This window comes from Apium graveolens, chromosome 2 (genome assembly GCF_009905375.1).
Source record: "Apium graveolens cultivar Ventura chromosome 2, ASM990537v1, whole genome shotgun sequence".
NCBI classification, from domain to species: domain Eukaryota; kingdom Viridiplantae; phylum Streptophyta; class Magnoliopsida; order Apiales; family Apiaceae; genus Apium; species Apium graveolens.
Genome location: NC_133648.1, coordinates 23,904,994 through 23,905,826, shown reverse-complemented (window position 1 = coordinate 23,905,826; position 833 = coordinate 23,904,994). Strand labels below are relative to the sequence as shown.

At 44.7% G+C, this 833-nt stretch overlaps 1 non-coding gene across 1 annotated transcript; it reads left to right on the top strand.

The window, feature by feature from the left end:
• Positions 1-505: 505 nt before the first annotated feature.
• LOC141709371 (small nucleolar RNA R71) lies at positions 506-612 on the top strand. Its single transcript, XR_012569952.1, has one exon. It is a non-coding gene; the product is annotated as a small nucleolar RNA R71 (small nucleolar RNA).
• The last annotated feature ends 221 nt before the right edge of the window (positions 613-833 follow it).

The following is an 833-nucleotide window of genomic DNA, read 5'->3' as shown; positions in this document are numbered from 1 at the left end:
AGGGTTGTACTGCTTAGCTGGATACTGCTGATAAGGCTGTTGAACTGCATTCTGAGCATTGCTCCAACTGAAATTAGGATGATTACGGTTGTTTGGATGATAAATGGCTGGCACAGGTTGCTTCAACCACTGGAAGTTTCTCACGAACTGAGCTGATTTATTCGAAATTGCGTACTGATCAGTCCCATGGGCACCAGTACAAAGCTCACAGACACTAGTGATTTAATTAACTCCATAATTAGTCAAAGTGTCCACCTTCATTGTCAAAGCCTTAAGTTGGGCAGCTATAGCAGTTGCTGCATCCAACTCCAGAATTCCTTCTACTTTTCCCTGAGTTAGTCTCTGGGAAGGATTCTGGTACTCATTAGCAGCCATCAGTTCAATAAGTTCATAAGCTTCATCATAGCTCTTAGCCCACAAGGCTCCTCCTAATGCTGCATCAAGCATGGGCCTAGAAGTAGGACCTAATCCATTATAGAAACAGTTGATAATCATCCAATCAGGCATGCCATGGTGTGGGTACTTCCTTAGCATCTCCTTATATCGATCCCAAGCCTCACACAGAGATTCTCTAGTTTTCTGCGCGAACTGGGTAAGAGCATTCCTGATTGCTGCAGTCTTCGCCATGGGAAATAATTTAGTGAGAAACTTTTGAGCAAGATCTTCCCAAGTTGTGATAGACCCTGCTGGTAGAGAGTGTAACCAGCACTTAGCCTTGTCCCTCAAAGAGAATGGGAAGAGTCGCAGCTTGATGGCATCTTCAGTCACACCATTGAACTGGAAAGTGTCGCAGATCTCGATGAAATCACTGATGTGCATGTTGGGGTCTTCGG